The sequence below is a fragment of the Ovis canadensis genome, chromosome 2 (genome assembly GCF_042477335.2).
Source record: "Ovis canadensis isolate MfBH-ARS-UI-01 breed Bighorn chromosome 2, ARS-UI_OviCan_v2, whole genome shotgun sequence".
NCBI classification, from domain to species: domain Eukaryota; kingdom Metazoa; phylum Chordata; class Mammalia; order Artiodactyla; family Bovidae; genus Ovis; species Ovis canadensis.
Window position 1 is genome coordinate 179,797,023 of NC_091246.1, and position 21,484 is coordinate 179,818,506.

Sequence of the window (21,484 nt, forward strand, 5' to 3'; positions counted from 1 at the left end):
TGGCGATTCATTTCATATATGCTAATTTACATGTTTCAATGCCATTCTCCCATATCAACCCACCCTCACTCTCTCCCAAAGAGTCCAAAAGACTGTTCTATACATCTGTGTCTCTTTTGCTGTCTCGCATACAGGGTTATCGTTAACCATCTTTCTAAATTCCATATATATGTGTTAGCATACTGTATTGGTGTTTTTCTTTCTGGCTTACATCACTCTGTATAATAGGCTCCAGTTTCATCCACCTCATTAGAACTGATTCAAATGTATTCTTTTTAATGGCTGAGTAATATTCCATTATGTATATCTACCACAGCTTTCTTATCCATTCATCTGCTGATGACATCTAGGTTGCTTCCATGTCCTGGCTATTATAAACAGTGCTGCAATGAACATTGGGGTACACGTGTCTCTTTCAATTCTGGTTTCCTCTGTGTGTATGCCCAACAGTGGGATTGCTGGGTCATATGGCAGTTCTATTTCCAGTTTTTTAAGGAATCTCCACACTGTTCTCCACAGTGGCTGTACTAGTTTGCATTCCCTCCAACAGTGTAAGAGTGTTCCCTTTTCTCCACACCCTCTCCAGCATGTATTGCTTGTAGACTTTTGGATCGCAGCCATTCTGACTGGCGTGAAATGATACCTCATTATGGTTTTGATTTGCATTTCTCTGATAATGAGTGATGTTGAGCATCCTTTCATGTGTTTGTTAGCCATCTGTATGTCTTCTTTGGAGAAATGTCTGTTTAGTTCTTTGGCTTACTTTTTGTTTGGGTCATTTATTTTTCTGGAATTGAGCTGCAGGAGTTGCTTGTATATTTTTGAGATTAATTCTTTGTCAGTTTCTTCGTTTGCCATTATTTTCTCCAATTCTGAAGGCTGTCTTTTCACCTTGCTTATAGTTTCCTTTGTTGTGCAGAAGCTTTTAATTTTAATTAGGTCCCATTTGTTTATTTTTGCTTTTATTTCCACTACCCTGGGGGGTGGGTCATAGAGGATCCTGCTGTGATTTATGTTGGAGAGAGTTTTGCCTATGTTTTGCTCTAGGAGTTTTATAGTTTCTGGTCTTACATTTAGATCTTTAATCAATTTTGAGTTTATTTTTGTGTATGGTGTTAGAAAGTGTTCTAGTTTCATTCTTTTACAAGTGGTTGACCAGTTTTACAAGCACCACTTATTAAAGAGATTGTCTTTTCTCCATTGTATATTCTTGCCTCCTTTGTCAAAGATAAGGTGTCCATAGGTACATGGATTTATCTCTGGGCTTTCTATTGTGTTCCACTGATCTATATTTCTGTCTTTGTGCCAGTACCATACTGTCTTGATGACTGTGGCTTTGTAGTAGGTTGATTCCTCCAGTTCCATTCTTCTTTCTCAAGATGGCTTTGATTATTCGAGGTTTTTTGTATTTCCATACAAATTGTGAAATTATTTGTTCTAGTTCTCTGAAAAATACTGTTGTTAGCTTGATAGGGATTGCACTGAATCTATAGATTGCTTTGGGTAGTATACTCATTTTCACTATATTGATTCTTCTGATGCATGAACACAGTATATTTCTCTATCTATTTGTGTCCTCTTTGATTTCTTTCACCAGTGTTTTATAGTTTTCTATATACATGATCCTCCACATAGAAAACCCTAAAGACTCCACTAGAAAATTACTAGAGTTAATCAATGAATATAGTAAAGTTGCAGGATATAAAATCAACACAGAGAAATCTCTTGCATTCCTATACACTAACAATGAGAAAACAGAAAGAGAAATTAAGGAAACAATTCCATTCACCATTGCCACAAAAAGAATAAAATATTTAGGAATATATCTACCTAAAGAAAGAAAAGACCTATATATAGAAAACTATAACACACCATGCCTTGATGGTTTTCCTAGATTAAAAGAAGAATGAAGAATTTAGTAGTTAAAGAATGACTAGCTGAGGGTAGAGATACCCCCAGCAGCCCCCTCATCAATTCTGCAGGCAGACCATGAAGGGACAAGATAATGTCTGAAGAAAGATCATGAGGAGTCAGCCAGTGTGCACACCATGGAGAATGAAACAGAGCTTAACCTCCTGCCTTGAGGATTGACTGAGATTCTTTCCCCCTTTTAGCATGGCTGAGCAGAATCTTTGGAGCTGATCTCTGGACATGAGTCTACCTTCTCCCCAGATTACCAGCTTTTCTGATTAAAGCAGTTTTCCATTTTGCCAACATTTTTCTCTTGAATATTGGCTTTTGAGTGTCAAGCTGCTAAACCTGAGTTTGGTAACATTCCAGAGCTCCATCCTCTATAATAAACTGATAATCATGAGTAAAGTATTTCCTTGAGTTCTATAAGCCATTATAGCAAATTATCAAGCCTGAGGAGAGGGCTATGAGAACCCCCAAAATATAGCAGGTCAAGTGAGAAGTATGGAAGGCCTGTTCTTGTGATTGGCATCTGAAGTAGGGGATAGTGTTGTGGGACTGAGCCCTGAACTTGTGAAGTCTGTGCTAAATTCAGGTAGTGTCAGAACTGAATTGTAGGAAACCCAGTTGGTGTCCACAGAGTTGGTAATTGTCTGGTATATGAAAACCTTCCATGCATTTGCTATCAGAAGTACTGTGAGCAGAAAAAAATTATTTTTCTTTTAATGGTCATCCTTAGTTTCCATGTTACCTGACAGGAGTTCCTTAAAGGCAATGACTATGTTTATTTATCTCCTTCTCTCCAGCAGCGGCACAGAATAGACGCTTGACAAGTGTTGTTCAGTGAATGAATTAACAAGCAAATTAATACATAAACAAGAGTCTTTGTGTTGGGCACCTCACAGACATATCTGTGCTTACTTAAATTCTGATATACCATCATGATGAAATGTTAGGCAGCCTAACTTTAAGATGACTAGTGTGAAATCTGGGTAAAACTTGGGGAAATATGATATGTTATGTGGGGGAGGAAAGATCAGAATTCCAAAAAGTCTATAGACACTAATTGTAACTATAAAAACATATATGCATATATACATTTTTTTTTTCTATTTTTAGGCCACATGTGGCATGCAGGATCTTAGTCCCCCACCCAGGGACTGAATCTGTGCCATCTGCAGTGGAAGCATGGTGTCTTAACCACTGGATTGCCAGGGATGCATCTGTATGTATAATATTTTTTATAAGAACAAAACTGAAAGATAATATGCAAAAGGAGCTTTTTTTAAAGTAAAATAGTGAGATTCTAGGTGACTGTATTAGCTATTTCCATTTTCCAAATATTCTTTTTCCCCAACAAGGAAGAAGAAAGAGGGCAGAACAGAGCTTGGTGACTGGTTTCGTGAAAGCCGCATAACACTAACTCCAGAACCACACGGCCCTCCCAAGGCCCCCTCCAACTCCAATATGAGAGAAAAAGCCTCGAATGCTGCCCCTAGCATCAGGAGCAGATGAAGACAAGTGAGTTTTTCACACAACTAGGGCTTCCCTTGGTCACGTCCAGTGAGACCTCTGACTCCTAAGAGAGAGAATCTTATAGATTTACATGTTCTTCATGCTGCACAGACTTGTGTGTACAGAGGTACTTAAGAGAACAAAGAACTTAAACAGTCACTTTTCTTCGTCTGTGCTGAAAGCATCCGGGCCCTTCCAACCAACCTGCAAGGAGCCTGCTCAAATATTCACAGGTATCAACCTAATATATTGCACAACCAGCACCATTATTTTCTTCTCAATCTATTTTACCTAGCACGTCTCCTGGGGCAGGTTGGAAAATATGTGGTAATTACATATTGACAGAATGTGGGAGCAGGTTATATATGGACCCATTATACTTGGATTCCTTATTAACCAGCTACAGTATGCTCAGTGGGATCCTTCTTGACTCTTTAAGGAATCTCTGGAACAGAAGTGTTACTCTGCTTATGGTTTTCCCCTTGTTTATGAAAACTGTCCAGCTTTCCCAGAGCCTCACGTGTACAGAGCATGACAGGGTTTGAGACACAATCCCTATGTCATCCTCCTCGGCAAAGTCCCTGGGTGAAGCTGGGAGACTTCCACACAGACACAGAACAACTCACTGGGGGGCTGCTTGGTCCCCTGCACTGTCTAAGTAAAGAAGAAATAGTCACTGCATGAAAAGTAACTTATTAGGAAAAGGTCATTGGACCATGTTTGTGGGCCTTCAGAAGAAATAAATTACCTTTTTAGAGCATGCTGCTGCTTCTGCTAAGTCACTTCAGTCATGTCCAACTCTATGTGACCCCATAGATGGCAGCCCACCAGGCTCCCCATCCCTGGGATTCTCAAGGCAAGAACACTGGAGTGGGTTGTCATTTCCTTCTCCAATGCATGAAAGTGAAAAGTGAAAGTGAAGTCACTCAGTCCTGTCCAACTCTTGGCAACCTCATGGATTGCAGCCAGCACCTCCATCCATGGGATTTTCCAGTCAAGTGTACTGGAGAGGGGTGCCATTGCCTGCTCCCCTGTGGTGGTTTAGCCACTAAGAAATGTCTGACTCTTGCAACCACATGGACTGTAGCCCACCAGCCTCCTCTGTCCATGGTATTTTCCAGACAAAATACTGGAATGGATTGCCAGTTCCTTCTCTAGGGGATCTTCCTGACCCAGGGATTGAACCCATGTCTCTTGCACTGCAGGAGGATTCTTTCCCTGCTGAGACACCAAAGAAGCCCTTAATGATCTTTGCTTGGTTGATTTATCTATAATGATTGAGCAGAAGAAGCAAGAGAAGGAGGCCTGGTGTCAAAGGCATTTGGGGGAAAGACAGGGAAGAAAGCAAGTGATGAGTCCCAAGTGCTTTGGGACTGCTGCCCAGGTGATGGCATGGATGATATAACAGACAGTCATTATGGGTGATCCAAGTGGATCTGGATCTAAAGAAAATGTGAGAAGGCCACATAACCCAGATATGGAGGATGTGGCTAGGTTGTCCAACAGCAGTTCTGTCACTCAGCAAGCACTCACTCATCATTTCCTATGGGCATGAAGGAACTCAACTGCCCCTGGCTGCCCTGACCTCAGGCTCCAAGGTGGCAAGTGGCTGAACATGGAGCCTTGTTCTGGGTCAACGACAAGGTCCTTCCAGAACCTGGGTCCATCCACCAGCTCTGCCATGCACCTAGAGAGCTGCCTTCTGCAGGACTCACCTCTCAGAGCCCTTTACAGTCAGAAAATAAAGAGAGGAGAGAGTAGGAGGTCACTACTTTCCCAGCCAGCAGTGACAATTGGCTGCATACATAAAAAGAACTCACCCAAAAGAGCTGCTTTTTTCTTAGCCCAGACTTGTCTGTCTACAGGGCTCATTTGCCAAAAGATAGCCCATCCTGAAGCAGCTGAGCCAAATGACCATGCAAGGGAACTGTGTCGGCTTCCGTCAGGTAGACTCAAAAATGTGACAAAGAAACAGAACTTGTCCTTGAAGATATGACTTTGCTGATTAACAATTCAAGTACAAAAAGAGAAAGATAAATATTGTATGACATCATTTATATGTGAAATCCAAAATAGGACACAAATCAACATATCTACAAAACAGACTCACAGACATCGAGAACAGACTTATAGTTACCAAGAGAATGGGTGTGTGAAGGAGGGAAAGACTCAGAGTTTGGGATTAGCAGATGCAAGCTATTATATATAGAATAGATAAACAGCAAGGTATAGCACACAGGGTACTATATTTAATACCCTGTGATAAACCATAATGGAAAAGAATGTGTATACATGTATAAATGAATCATTTTGCTCTACAACAGAAAATAACACAACCTTATAAATCAACTATAATTCAATAAAATTTTTTTTAGAAATTAAAGTCCAGAAATCATCATCTAACGAAATACAACCTCTTCCTCCACCACCCTTTGTCCAAAAAAAAAAAAAAGCTCCTGTAATTGTAGCAATAAAGTCATCAGGGAAGAGGCACACTCCTTACCAATACTGTAGCTTCCAGTTAAATTTAATTACTGCCTAATTTCCTTTACAATAGATGACCTAGTTTTTGGACAATATTCTCAGAAAAGAGATTACGTGTGGGTGGAAAAAGTCTGCCCTATCTTGGAGAAGCAGAGAGACCATTCACTAGACTAATCCATCCTGATATGAATGTGTGTAAGGCAAGCGGATGAGAGACAGCCCCACTGAAGAACAGGCTCAGTTCTTACACAAAGGACAAAGCAGCAAACAGTATAACATTTATGCCTCTAAGAAAAAGCAGTTCCATAGAACTGAGCTGTTTGTCAGACTTGCTGACCGACTTGCAGAAGGCAGCCTTGGACATTTGTATGAAGAGGCAGGCTATGACTCTGCTTGTCACCTCCAGGTGCAGATCCAGCCTGTGCTCCCTAGTCCCAAAATCTCAGGACAAGGATGGGGCACAGAGCAGCCCACTGTGGAGATGGCACACACCTTTCATGCCTCAGAAAGTCCCCAACCTGGCAGAAGAGCAGGGTGGGTGGATCCAAGGATATTCTGGCTTGCCTTCATTTCTCACCAAAGTTATTCCAAGAGGAGGGCAGTAAATGGTGACATGTGAATGACAATGAATGCTGACATGTGGGATGAATGGGTGAGAGAGAGGTGTCAGAAGCATCCCAATCCCCAGCAGCCAGAACATCCCTGAGGATGAGGTCAACTGCCCCTTCAGTCACTATTTCCCATAATTAAAAGGAAATGGGGGTGGGGCATACATCCTACCTTCAAGTAATTCAAGAGTCTAGAAGGAAAATAAATACGTAAACAAGGCAATTACAAAAGAGTGCAAATTATTCAATAGCAAGACAGTACAGCCGAAAAGTCAGCAGGAAGAGGAGTCAAAGGAGAGCTGGGATGGCTTCCCAGAGTTTGGGACCTTGAAACCAGATCTAAAATACATGAAGGAAACAAGAGGTGTAGAGGGTATGAAGCAGGGTGGGAGAGACTGGACTGCCAGACAAGAATGCTAGCAAGTACAAATACGTGCAGGCAGAGAGAGAGGACGGTAATGTGAGGAAAACCAAGGGGTTCCCCTGGACTGGGTGTGAGAGGGATAAGGAGATGAAGAGCCACAGATGAGGCTGCTGATAAGCAGAGGCTGCCAGGTGCTGTCTGTAGTGTCTGTGCCCAGTCATTTGGCTTTGCAGTGACACTGAAAGGCCTTAGGCAGGCCAGTGACAAGTCCAAGTTTTTGTTCAAGAATGATCACACTGAAATGACATGATATCTTGGAATTATAAGATATAAACATTTACTATTCAAGGGAAATACAAAACAAAAACAGAGGGATTAATGAGAAAATGAACTGCTGAAAATGGTGTGTCAATAGCTCTTGGAAGGCAGGTAATGGGTACATGAAGGTTCATTACACCATTCTCTCTACCTTCATTTGGGTTTGAAATGTCCCATGGCAGAAATACTCACTTAAAACTAACATAAATTATTTTTGCAAATCAGAAGCACCTATATTTAATTCTTGCTACTAAAAAACGCTATATAACTCATTAGCTAAAAATAAATGGGAGCGTGTTGTTTGTGTATTATATTTCTACATTTTAAAAATATCCCTGTGCTGCAGAATGGAGAGCAAATGGGAGAAAAGAAGAGAAGAGACAGGAGGCCATTAGCAGGTTGTACAGGGACCCAGGTAAGAGATGGGGGTGTCCTGTACTGACACAGCGGCAGGGGGATTGAAAGGATGGATTTAAAATGTTCAGGAGGTAAAATGGCCAGGACCCAGCAACTGACTCAACATGAGTGAATCATGCATTTAGTAACTCTCCCTTTAAAGATTTAAGGCCACCCACTCTGCCAGAGACTGTGGGAGGAAGGAAAGGCAGGTAGGACAGGAGGTCAGACATCAGCACAGCTATCTGTGACAGTAATAACATGAAATAAGCTAAGAGGACTAAAACAGTCTTGAAAAAGTAAAAAGTAAAAGCCATAAGTAATCATTAGCTTAAAACATGCTGAAGTGAAATACCAGCAAAATCAAAAAAATGCTGGAATGTAAATGTGGTAAGTTGCATACTAAAAACATTAGAACTAGAAATCAGTTCAGTTCAGTCGCTCAGTCGTGTCCAACTCTTTGCGATGCCATGAATCACAGCACACCAGGCCTCCCTGTCCATCACCATCTCCCGGAGTTCACTCAGATTCACATCCATCGAGTCCATGATGCCATCCAGCCATCTCACCCTCTGCCGTCCTCTTCTCCTCCTGCCCCCAATCTCTCCCAGCGTCAGAGTCTTTTCCAATGAGTCAGCTCTTCGCATGAGGTGTCCAAAGTACTGGAGCTTCAGCTTTAGCATCATTCCTTCTGGGAAGGGTTGATCTCCTTCAGAATGGACTGGTTGGATCTCCCTGTAGACCAAGGGACTCTCAAGAGTCTTCCCCAACACCACAGTTCAAACGCATCAATTCTTTGGCGCTCAGCCTTCTTCGCAGTCCAACTCTCACATCCATACATGACCACAGGAAAAACCATAGCCTTGACTAGATGGACCTTAGTTGGCAAAGTAATGTCTCTGCTTTTATATACTATCTAGGTTGGGCATAACTTTTCTTCCAAGGAGTAAGCGTCTTTTAATTTAATGGCTGCAGTCACCATCTGCAGTGATTTTGGAGCCCAAAACAATAAAGTCTGACACTGTTTCCACTGTTTCCCCATCTATTTCCCATGAAGTGATGGGACCAGATGCCATGATCTTTGTTTTCTGAATATTGAGCTTTAAGGCAACTTTTTCACTCTCTTCTTTCACTTTCCTCAAGAGGCTTTTTAGCTCCTCTTCACTTTCTGCCATAACAGTGATGTCATCTGCATATCTGAGGTTATTAATATTTCTCCCGGCAATCTTGATTCTAGCTTGTGTTTCTTCCAGTCAAGCGCTTCTCATGATGTACTCTGCATATAAGTTAAATAAGCAGGGTGACAATATACAGCCTTGACGGACTCCTTTTCCTATTTGGAACCAGTCTGTTGTTCCATGTCCAGTTCTAACTGTTGCTTCCTGACCTGCATATAGGTTTCTCAAGAGGCAGGTTAGGTGGTCTGGTATTCCCATCTCTCTCAGAATTTTCCAGTTTCCTGTGATCCACACAGTCAAAGGCTTTGGCATAGTCAATAAAGCAGAAATAGATGTTTTTCTGGAACTCTCTTCCTTTTTCCATGATCCAGCAGATGTTGGCAATTTGATCTCTGGGTCCTCTGTCTTTTCTAAAACCAGCTTGAACATCAGGGAGTTCATGGTTCACGTATTGCTGAAGCCTGGCTTGGAGAATTTTGAGTATTACTTTACTAGCATGTGAGATGAGTGCAATTGTTCAGTAGTTTGAGCATTCTTTGGCATTGCCTTTCTTTGGAATTGGAATGAAAACTGACCTTTTCCAGTCCTGTGGCCACTGCTGAGTTTTCCATATTTCCTGGCATATTGAGTGTAGCACTTTCACAGCATCATCTTTCAGGATTTGAAACAGCTCAACTGGAATTCCATCACCTCCACTAGCTTTATTCGTGGTGATGCTTTCTAAGGCCCACTTGACTTCACATTCCAAGATGTTTGGCTCTAGATTAGTGATCACATCATCATGATTATCTGGGTCGTGAAGATCTTTTTTGTACAGTTCTTCTGTGTATTCTTGCACCTCTTCTTAATATCTGCTGCTTCTGTTAGGTCCATCCCATTTCTGTCCTTTATCAAGCCCATCTTTGCATGAAATATTCCCTTGGTATCTCTAATTTTCTTGAAGAGATCTCTAGTCTTCCCCATTCTGTTGTTTTCCTCTATTTCTTTGCATTGATTGCTGAAGAAGACTTTTTTATCTCTTCTTGCTATTCTTTGGAACTCTGCATTCAGATGCTTATATCTTTCCTTTTCTCCTTTGCTTTTCTCCTCTCCTTTTCTCTTCTTTTCACAGCTATTTGTAAGGCCTCCCCAGACAGCCATTTTGCTTTTTTGCATTTCTTTTCCATGGGGATGGTCTTGATCCCTGTCTCCTGTACAATGTCACGAACCTCATTCCATAGTTCTTCAGGTACTTTATCTATCAGATCTAGGCCCTTAAATCTATTTCTCACTTCCACTGTATAATCATAAGGGATTTGATTTAGGTCATACCTGAATGATCTAATGGTTTTCCCTACTTTCTTCAATTTAAGTCTGAATTTGGCAATAAGGAGTTCATGATCTGAGCCACAGTCAGCTCCTGGTCCTGTTTGTGTTGACTGTACAGAGCTTCTCTATCTTTGGCTGCAAAGAATATAATCAATCTGATTTCGGTGTTGACCATCTGGTGATGTCCATGTGTAGAGTCTTCTCTTGTGTTGTTGGAAGAGGGTGTTTGCTATGACCAGTGCATTTTCTTGGCAAAACTCTATTAGTCTTTGCCCTGCTTCATTCTGCTTTCCAAGGCCAAATTTGCCTATTACTCCAGGTGTTTCTTGACTTCCTACTTTTGCATTCCAGTCCCCTATAATGAAAAGGACATCTTTTTTGGGTGTTAGTTCTAAAAGATCTTGTAGGTCTTCATAAAACCGTTCAACTTCAGTTTCTTCAGCGTTACTGGTTGGGGCATAGACTTGGATAACTGTAATATTGAATGGTTTGCCTTGGAGACGAACAGAGATCATTGTGTCGTTTTTGAGATTGCATCCAATACTTTTGGACTCTTTTGTTGACCATGATAGCTACTCCATTTCTTCTGAGGGATTCCTGCCTGCAGTAGTAGATGTAATGGTCATCATAAAAAAAACAGTAAGAATACATCATAAAAAACAGATAATACAACAGATACTATTTTTTTAAAAGACAAAAGCAGGGACTTTCCAGGTGGTATAGTAGATAAGAATCTGCCTGTCAATACAGCAACATGGATTCAATACCTGGTCTGGGAAGATTTCACATGCCTTCAAGCTACTAAAGCCCATTTGCCATAGCTACTGCATTGGAGCCTGAGAGCCACGGCTACGGAGTCCGAGTGCTGCCACTACTGAAGGCTGAGCTCCTAGAGCCTGTGCTCCACAACAAGAGAAGTCACCACAATGAGAAACCACGCATACCACAACTGCAGACAACCCCCTCGCAGCAACAAAGACCCAGTGAGACCAAAAATAAATATTTTTTTAAAGGACAAAAGTAAATATAATAATATTAGCTAATAGAACATATGAAAAAGATTAAATAGTTAAATAAAAATGATTTAAAATGCATAAATCTTGCTAAAAGCATATTCTAACAAAAGGATAAAAGGAGAGATACAAGCTGTGATAGGGATGTCAACACACAGGTGAGCTGTCCAGGCCTCTGGTCAACCGCACCTCTCATCACCACCATGAAGCACACTGAGCTCAGCCATCCAAAGTACTTGCCATTCTCCAAATCTACCATGTTTTCCTTAAAGGACACTGATGAAGGGAGGTGAGGATTACATGTCATAGTCCACAGAAAACCTCATAGAAATCCTCTTTAGACATCTGCCACTCTCCTCAAAGCTTCCCACTCATAGCAGCTGCCAAAAACCTCTCTTCTCATCACTCTATCTGTATTATTCACTTTCCTGTACACCAGCTTTCTTTGCTCCAGCACCCTTGCTTCTGAGGCTCCTTGCCACCCTCACCCCCTGGGAAATGGCTGCCCATCTTTAGCCTCCAAGTGCTCATCTTGCTAGAAAGCTCCTCCTAGAGGATCTGAATGAATGGCATGATGTGTATTACAAGTACACATAGGCCAAGCTTCACCCAAGGCTGGGTTTCTGGAAGGACAAGGATCATAGCCCTTCCTGAAGTGCTCTGGGGCTTAGCCACGGGCCTGACAAATTCTCAGTGCTCAGTTACCCTCTGTTAAAGTAAATAAATGAAAGGAATACTCAGTTATCTCTAAGCTCAGATGGACAGGGCTCAATTACTCAACAAAAATGAATGCTACAATGGAGAGTCTTGGCCCAGTGCAACTTCTTATGGCTTGTCTCTCACTAGAGTTCTCTGGAGCTCTTGTCTTTCATGTGGGCATCATCAACTCCTCCCAAAAGGCACATGAGGTAACAGCAGAGACGTCCCCACACGATGCACAGCAGCAATGCAGGCAGGGAAATGGCAACACTGCTGCATGACCTCAAGGAGAGATGGCTTCCAGGCTTTACGGAGGAGGGGAACTTGACCACAGGCTCAGAAGATGGCTAAGCTGCGTGGATGGAGGGAGAATAGAACAGGATCTTTGGAAAGAGATTAGGATATGCGTTACCGTGATGGCAGTGATTTAGTCACTCAGTCATGTGCAACTCTTTGCCATCTCATGGACTGTAACCCGCCAGGCTCCTCTGTTCATGGGATTCTCTAGGGAAGAGTTCTGGAGTGGGTTGCCATTTCCTTCTCCGAGGGATCTTCCTGACCCAGGGGTTGAATCTTGTCTTTTGCATCTTCTGCATCAGCACGTGGATGCTTTACCACTGAGCCACTAGGGAAGCCCATGAACTAACATACACAGAGACAACTTCAACCCTCTGCCACAATGGCTGCCTCCCCATACCTCCCAAGTCCTCAGCAGGAAGCCAGCCACTGGGTCCTAGAGACAGCATTTTGTCCAGTGTGGAGTAAGTTTCCCAAACTCAACAGTGGGAACTTTGCAGGAGATGCCATAAGGCAAGACCACTGATCTTATACCCAGATCTTATCTTTCTTTAGGATGCAGAGACCAGCTACTAGGCTTTCAGCACATCGTCCAGCATCGGACTATCACCACAGCCCTGCATTTGCATTTGGACAGCCCTAAGTGTGAAAAGTCAGCATGCTCTGTTCGCTGGAAAACACAGCAATTTCAGTTGCCTCCTCCACAAGGCACTCCTTGTGAAGTTTAAATAGACAGCAACAGTTCACAGAATTAGACTCCTTAGCAGGAATCTACCTAACCTCTTGTACAAGCTGCTTTTCAGTTCTCATAGCAATTTGGATTATGTAAATCATTACACATACTCATTTCTACCAGGATGATTGCTGGCTTTTTATTTTTTCAGTTCCAGAGAGATCAGCAAGCTTTTTTGTCCAGACTTTCAAAAGCCTTGGTTGGGGGGAGCTTCACCAGCTATTCAGCCTTCTGGAAGGCTGAATTCTTCTGGAAGAAGATGCAAGCCTGAAATTCCATCTATTCCAAGAGAGATGCCAATACCACAGATATCTGACAGCAATGGGAGTTTAGAACAGCCTTGTTCTGACTGAATGCTTGTGTCACCTCAAATTCATATGTTAAATCCTAACCCACAATGTGATAGTATTAGAAGGTGGGGCCTTTGGGAGGTGATTAGGTCATGAGGGCAGAGACTTCACAAACGGGATTAGTGACCTTATAAAAGAGACCCCAGAGAGTTCTCATCTCCCTTCTGCCATATGAGAACACCAAGAGAGGACAACTGTCTGTAAACCAGAAGGCAGTCCTCACTAGACACCAAACCTGCCAGCACTTTGACTGTTGGACTTCCCACCCATCATGTGAAACTGAAAGTGTTAGTTGCTGCAGTCCTGTCTGATTATTTATGACCCCATGAACTGTAGCCCACCAGACTCCTGTGTCCATTCTCCAGGCAAGAATACTGGAGTGGGTAGCCATTCTCTTCTCCAGGGGATCTTCCTGATCCAGGGATCAAACCAGGATTTCCCACATTGCAGGCAGACTCTTCACTGTCTGAGCCACCAGGGAAGCCCTTCACTTTCACACCCATACATCATAAGTATGGGATATAAATCTGGGCTGTTTACATGCCACCCAATCAATGGCATTCTGTGACAGTAGCCCAGACTAAGACAAGCCTCCAGTGAAGAATTAATAAGAAGTGGTTAGGAGCTCGTTTCCTAACTCCTGAGTCCTTTACCTGGGGGTCTTTTTTACTTTCAGAAGATAAAATTTAAACAGAGTGGACGAAGGGGGAGTTTGTAAAGTGATTGCCTTGAAGAGAATTATTAAGATGCTGTGAGTCCCTCCCTACACTGCCATGTAAGGGAAAGGATGTGCTTTCTGTCACCTTAAACCTGGGTGGGGGCTGCCACTGGGCCACTGAAAATGTGTGAGGATCGTCCTCACACTTAGGGGACACTATGCACTGTAGAGAAGTCTGGGTGGCACACAGCAGAAGAAGAGGGCATACAGCTGGGATGGGCCTACATCTTCCAGCTTTTACAGAAACGAGATGCAGACCATAAGGAAAAGCCAGTCCGGGTCCACTTTAAAACCGGCAGAAAGGTCTTCCCGGGAGGGCGTGAGGCCTCCAGTAGTAAGACAGTGTAAGAAGAACATCAGAGAACCAGGAGGAGAGCAGCGTGGAGTGGGAGGAATTGCGTAGTCTGCATCTAGGGAGCAGCAGGGGGTTCTGAGGCAGAGGCATTCCCAAGCAGCCCACCAGAGCATCAGAGAAAGAGTCAGCTAAAAATATCTGCCAGGCTGGGAGTGTGGAGAAAATGGCAGGTTAAGGAAGCACTCTCTTGTCCTTCCATCCCCCCCACCCACCCCCACTCTTCCAACCAGAGGTCAGAACAGCAGTTATGGGGATACAGCAGAGCTATAAATTACAGTGAAAAAAAAAAAAACAGTTAATTCTGACTAGATATCAAAAAAAAAAAAAAGATTTCACAAAGATGGCGGAGCTTGAACTGAGGTTTAAAGGATAAAAAAAAATATTTTAAGAGACAGACGAAGCAGGGGAAAAGATTTTCAAGGTGAAGGAATCATACAAGGCAAGGCACAGAGATGTGAAAGGGTGCACATGCTCTAGCTGACGAGAGCAGAGTCTGATGGAAGTTGGTGCAGGGCCAGCTAGGAGAATGATGGAACTGGCAAGCTTAGGAATCCAGACTCCAGCCAGTGGGGAGTCACTGGTAAGACTGATAAGGAGATAGAAGGACGAGCAAACTTGTCGATGCGGAAGATAAGACTGGTTGTAGAGGCAGAATTTCAGAAGCAAGATATTTGAGGTGGGAAATGGAAAAACCAGTTGTGAAACTACCATAACCACACAGGCAAGTTATATATGTGGTTTTTTTTTTCTTTACTTATTCATCTGTCAATACACAAACATATGTGCTTTCCATGTGTGGCTATTGTAAATAATGCAATGGACACGGGAAAGCAGATATCTCAAAGATACTCATTTCATTCCCTTTGAATAAATGCTCGCAAGTGGGATTGCTACATCATGTGGTAGTTTCAATTTTAGTTTTTTGAGGACCCTCCATACTATTTTCTACAGTGGCTGTGCCAGTTTATATTCCCGCTAATAGCACCCCAGGCTTCTCTTTTCTCAGAAACACTTGCCAGGATTTGTTATCTCTTATCTTTTTGATAATAGCCATTCTAACAGGTGTGAGGTGATTTCTCACTGTGGTTTTGATTTGCATATCCCTGATAATTAGTGATGTTGAGTACCTTTTCATGTGGCTGTCAGCGGCCAATTGTTTGTCTCCTCTGCAAAAGTTCAGGTGCTTGTCCCACTTTTTACTAGGTTATTTGATTTTTTGCTACTGAGTTGTAAGAGTTTCTATATATTGACTCCTTATAAGACATAAATATTCCTCAAGTTACGGTGGAGTTATATCTTAATAAACTCATCATAAATTCAAAATATCATAAGCCTAAAATGCATTTAAAATACCTAACCTACTGTACTCATTGGAAAAGACCCTGATGCTGGGAAAGATTAAGGGCAAGAGGAGAAGGGGGCGACACAGGATGGCATCACCGACTCAATGGACATGAATTAGAGCAAACTCTGGGAGACAGTGAAGGACAGGGAAGGCTGGTGTGCTGCAGTCCAGAGGGTCACAAAGAGTCAGACATGACTTAGCAACTGAACTATGATCAAACATCATAGCTTAGCTTGACCTACATTAAAGACACTCAGAACACTTACACTAACCAACAGTTGGGCAAATCATCTAACACAACGCCTAATTTATAATGGTGTTGAATATCTCATATAATTTATTGAATAATGTTTTGAAGGTATATGGCTACAGAACGGTAGGAAGTATATCAGTTGTCTACCCTTGTGATTACATGCCTAAGAGCTGTGGCTTGCTGCCACAGCCCAGTCTCAGGACACAGTATAATAGTGCATACTGCTAGTCCAACAGAAGAGCAAAGTTCACAGTGTAGTTTATATTGAATGTGTATCACTTTTGTATCAACGCAAAGAAAAAGAAAAATTCATTAAGTTGAACCATTGTAAGTTGGGGACCATCTGTATATGGTTGACAAATATTTTCTCCCATTCTATAGGCTGCCTTCTCATTTTGTTCATTTCTTTCGCTATACAGAAGCTTTTTAGTTGCACTTATCTCATTACTGGTGTCTGCTTCTGTTGCTGGTGATTTTGGTGTCATATCCAAAATATCATTGCTAAGACAATGTTAAGGGGCTTTTTTCCTATGTTTTCCTCTAGGAGTTATACAGTTTCAAGTTTTACATTCAAGCCCTTAATTCATTTGGAGTTAATTTTTATGAGTAACAGAAGATAAGGGCCAAATATCATCCCTTTACACATGAATATTCATTCTCAATGAGTATTCTTGGCTCCCTTGACATAGATTAGTTGACAGTATTTGGGTAGGTTTATTTCTGGGTACTTGATTCTTTTCCTTTGGTCTTTGCATCTGTTTTTATGCCAGGATCATACCATTTGGTTACTACCGCCATGTTACTTATAGCTTGAAATCAGCACGTATGATGCCTCTAGTTTGGTTCCTAAGACTGCCTTAGTAGGAGTCATTTGTGAATCCATAAAAATTTTGGAACTTTTTTCTGTATCTATGGAAAATGTCACTGAAAATGTTAGAGATCACATTGAATCCATAGATACTATTGAGTAGTGTGAACAATTTAACTCTTTCAATCCATAAACATAGGATGCCTTTCATTCATATGTTTCTTCATCAATTTTTCTCATCCAAGTCTTACAGTTTTGAGCATATGCATTTTTCACCTCTTTAGTTAATTCATTCCTAAGTATTGTATGGTTTTTTATGCTATTCTAAATGGGATTTTTTATTTCTTTTTCAGATGTTTCATTGCTAACATATAGAAATGCAACTGACTTTTGTCTATTGATTTTGTATGCTAAAACTTTACAGAATTTGTTGACTACTTCAAACACGTTTTTTGTGTGTGTGTGGAATTTTTAAGATTTTCAATATAGGAGATCATGTCATCAGCAAACAGACAATGTTATTTATTTATTTCTAACTTGGATTTATTTTACTTCTTATTCTTTGCCTAATCGTTTCAGCTAGGACTTCTAGTACTCTGTTGAAAAAGAGTGGTGAGAATGGGCACTCTAATGTTATTGACCTTAGAGGAATAGCTCACCAGTAAGTATAAAGCTAGCTGTGGTTTTGCTATGACTGGTCTTTACTATGTTGACGTACATGCCTTCTATATCCAACTTGTTGAGAGATTTTTACCATAAAATAATGCTGAATTTTGTCAAATGCCTTTTCTATATCTATTAAGACAATCATATAATTTTTATCCTTCATTTTGTTAATATGAAATATCAGGCCTTTTGATTTGCATATGTCAAACCATCCTGACATCCTAGGAATAAATCCATTTTGATACTGGTGCATGATCCTTTTAATGTGCTGTTAAAATTGATTTGCTAGTATTTTGTTGAGGTTTTGATGCCCTTGTCTAACTTTGGCATAAGATATGCTGGCCTCATAAGATGAGAATGGAAACTTTCCCTTCTCTTCAATTTTTTATAAGACTTTGAGAAGGATTGGCTTTAATGCTTCTTTAAATGTTTGGTAGAATTCACTGGTGAAATCATCTAGTTCCGAGCTTTTAATTTTACTCATTATTGGTCTGTTCAAATTTTCTGTTTTTTCATGATTCACTCTTGCTTCAGTTCAGTTCACTCAGTCATGTCGGACTCTGCGACCCCATGAATCGCAGCACGCCAGGCCTCCCTGTTCATCACCAACTCCTGGAGTTCACTCAAACTCATGTCCATCGAGTCAGTGATGCCATCCAGCCATCTCATCCTCTGTTGTCCTCTTATCCTCCTGCCCCCAATCCCTCCCAGCATCAAAGTCTTTTCCAATGAGTCAACTCTTCACGAGGTGGCCAGAGTATTGGGGTTTCAGCTTTAGCATCAGTCCTTCCAACACCCAGGACTGATCTCCTTTAGGATGGACTGGCTGGACCTCCTTGCAGTCCAAGGGACTCTCAAGAGTCTCCTCCAACACCACAGTTCAAAAGCATCAATTCTTCAGCACTCAGCTTTCTTCACAGTCCAACTTGCACATCCATATATGACCACTGGAAAAACCATAGTCTTGACTAGATGGACCTTTGTTGGCAAAATAATGTCTCTGCTTTTGAATATGCTATCTAGGTTGGTCATAACTTTCCTTCCAAGGAGTAAGCGTCTTTTAATTTCACTCTTGGTAAGTTATGTATTTCTAGAAATGTAACCATTCCTTCTAGTATGCCCAATTTATTGCAGTAGTCTCTTACAAGCTTTTTTAGTTCTGTGTAATGTTTCATCATTCATTTACAATTTTGAGTTCTCTTTCATTTTTTTCTTTAGAAGTATGGGTAAAAGTTAGTAAGTTTTGTTTATCTTTCAGTTTTATTGACCTTCTTTATTACTTCTCTATTTCATTTAATTCTGCTCTAATCTTAATTATTGCCATTCTTCTGCTAAATTTGGGCTTAGTTTCTTCAATTTTTTTCCTGTTTTTTTGAGGTGTAAAGTTAGGTTGTTTATTTGAGATCTTTCTTTTTTCTTAAGGCAGGCATTTATCACCATAAACTTCCCTCTCGGGGCTCCTTTTGCTGAAGCACACAAGTTTTGGAATGTTGTATTTCCATTTTCATTTGTTTCAAGATATTTTTTATTTCTATTTTTAATTAATCTTTGAACTACTCTTTGCTCGGGAGCATATTTTATCCCCATACATTTGTGAATTTTCCAGTTTTCCTCCTGTTCCTGATTTATAATTTCATTAGAAATCATTTGGTCAGAAAGGACACCTGGTATGGTTTCAACCATTTTTTTAATTGCTAAAATTTGTCTTGTAACCTAACATATAATCTCTCCTAGAGAATGTTACCTGTGTGTCTGAAAAGAATGTATTCTGCTGCTACTGGATAGAATGCATATGTTAGGTCCATTTGATCAATAGTGTAGTTCATGTCCAGCGTTTCCTTATTGATTTTCTGTCTGGTTGATCTATCCATTGTTGAACGTGGGATATCGTATTCCTCTATTATGACTGGATTTCTGTCTCTTACCCACTTCAAATGTACAGTATTTGTTTAATATATTTAGGTGTTCCTATATTGGTTCATAAAGATTTATAAATGTTATATGCTCCTGATGAACTGATCCCTTTTTCTTTACATAATTACCTTCTTTCCTGTTACAGTTATGATCTAAAGCCTGTTTTGTCTGATATAAGTATAGCCACCCTTGCTCCTTTTTGGTTTCTATTTGCATGGAATATCTTTCCATCCTTTAACTTTCAGCCTGTGTGTGTCCTTGAAGCTAAAGTGAGTGTCTTATAGGCAGCATATAGTTGAATCTTGATTTTTATCCACTTAGCCACTCTATTCATTTGTATTAGAGAATTTAATCCATTTACACTTAAAGTAATTATTCATACCCTAGTACTTACTGTTGCCATCATGTTAATTGTGTTCTGGCTGTTTTGTAGCTCCATTCTTCCTCTCCTGCTGTCTTCCTTTATGAATTGATGGTTATCCATAGTGGTATACTTGGGATTCTCTTGTCTTTGTGTGACTCTACTATGGGTGTTTCTGTGGTTACCCTAAGGCTTATTTGAAACATTTTATAGATATTACATTCTATTTTAAGGTGATAAATTCAATTATAATTTTAAAAACTCTACCCTTTTACTGGTCTTCCCTCATAGCTCAGTTGGTAAAGAATCCACCTGCAATGCAGGAGACCTGGGTTGGGAAAATCCCCTGGAGAAGGGATAAGCTACCCACTCCAGTATTCTTGGGCTTCCCTTGTGGTTCAGCTGGTAAAGAATCCGCCTGCAATGTGGGAGACCTGTGTTCAATCCCTGGGTTGGGAAGATCCCCTGGAGAAGGGAAAGGCTACCCACTCCAGTATTCTGGCCTGGATATGGGATCCCAAAGAGTTGGACATGACTGAGTGACTTTCACTTTCACTTCACCCTTTTATTAACCCCAAACACATTTTGTTTTTGTTATCATAATTTATATCTTTATATATTGTATATTGATGAACAATTTCATAGTTTTGGTTATTTTTAATAATTTTGTCCTTTAACCTCATAAAGGGTTAAGTGGTAACACACCACCTTACAGTATTAGAGTATTTTAAATCTGACTGTATATCTATCTTTATCATTATGTTGTATATTTTAGTAAGTATATATGTTATTAATTAGCATATTTTTGTTTCAGTTTGAAAAACTCTTTTCAGCATTTCTTGTGAGGCAGATCTAGTGGTGATGTACTCCCTCAGTTTTTGGTTTTTTGGCAATGTCTCTATCTTGCTTTCATTTCTGAAGAACAACTTTGCTGGATAAAGTATTTCAGGTAGCAGTTTTCTTCTTTCAGTAGTGTGAAGATATCATCCCACTCTCTCCCAGCCTGCAAGGTTTCTGCTGAGAAATTCACTGGTATCTTTATGGGGTTTCCTTTTTATGAGAAAAAACTTTTTCTCTTGCTGATTTAAAATGCCTTGTCTTTGATTTTAGACAGTTTTATTATAATATGTCTTCAAGAAAATCATTTTGGATTGAAATTCTGGGGTAATCTATTAGCTTTATGAATTTGGATGCCCATATCTCTTCCCACGTTTGCTATGTCCTCAGTCATTATTTCTTTAAACAAGTTTTTTGCCCCTTTATCACTCTCTTCTTTAGGACTCCACTTATGCTTAGATTGTTTTACTTAATGGCATCTCATAAATTCTGTAGGCTTCTTTTTTTCACTCTTTTTTTTCTTTTAGCTCCTTTGACTGGATGATTTCAAATGCTCTGACTTCAAGTTTCCTCTGCTTGATTGAATCTTCTGTTAAAATTTCTACTGAATTTGTCAATAGATAGTTCCATTCTATTAAACCATCAATGTATTCTTCAGTTCCAACTTTGTTTGGTTCTCTTTTGGTCTGCTCTTTGTTGAACTTCTCATTTTGTCCTTGCGTTGTTTTCCTGATTTCATTCAACTGTTTATGTGCATTCTCAGAGAGCATCTATGGAACAATTATTTTGATAACTTCATTGGGCAAATCCTGGATCTCCATTCTTTGAGGCCAGTTACTAGAGGTTTATTATATTCCTTTGGTGGAGATGTGTGTGCTGATTCTTTATAGCCTTGTGTAAGTGTCTGCACATCTGAAGTTGTCCAAAAATTCCAGCCTTTCTGGACTGACTTCAGTAAGAAGAGCACTTCATCTGAAGATGGGGACACACTGGAGTATGCTGTGATTCTAGGTGAAGTGGTGTAGGGTGTCAAGGCATAGGGCATGTACCATC